The following is a 384-nucleotide window of genomic DNA, read 5'->3' as shown; positions in this document are numbered from 1 at the left end:
TATATATATATATATACAGTATATATATATATATATATATATATATATATATTATACCCATTACCTAATTACCTACAGAGTGCCAATCAATATTCTCTCTGCAACCTTCTTGTTTTAGCTCCAGAAAATGATGCCCCCATTGACACAAACCTCATTGAATTTGACACAAAGTAAGTGAAAGTCTTTTCCATGGTGTAATTGGACTTTAACCTACTAAACTTGTGGTTATACATAGTTACATGTAATTCTTCTGTGTTTGTTTGTTTATTCAACAATTCTGTCATTCATGTTCACTACCTGTCATAAGTTTGGAATAATTTTTTTTATCATGAAATTATTTTTTCTATAAAATATTATTACAGTTTATAATATCTGTTTTCTGAT

Source organism: Sinocyclocheilus grahami, unplaced genomic scaffold (assembly GCF_001515645.1).
Source record: "Sinocyclocheilus grahami isolate Dianchi unplaced genomic scaffold, SAMN03320097.WGS_v1.1 scaffold1349.1, whole genome shotgun sequence".
Taxonomy (NCBI): Eukaryota; Metazoa; Chordata; class Actinopteri; order Cypriniformes; family Cyprinidae; genus Sinocyclocheilus; species Sinocyclocheilus grahami.
This window is presented reverse-complemented; position numbering follows the sequence as displayed.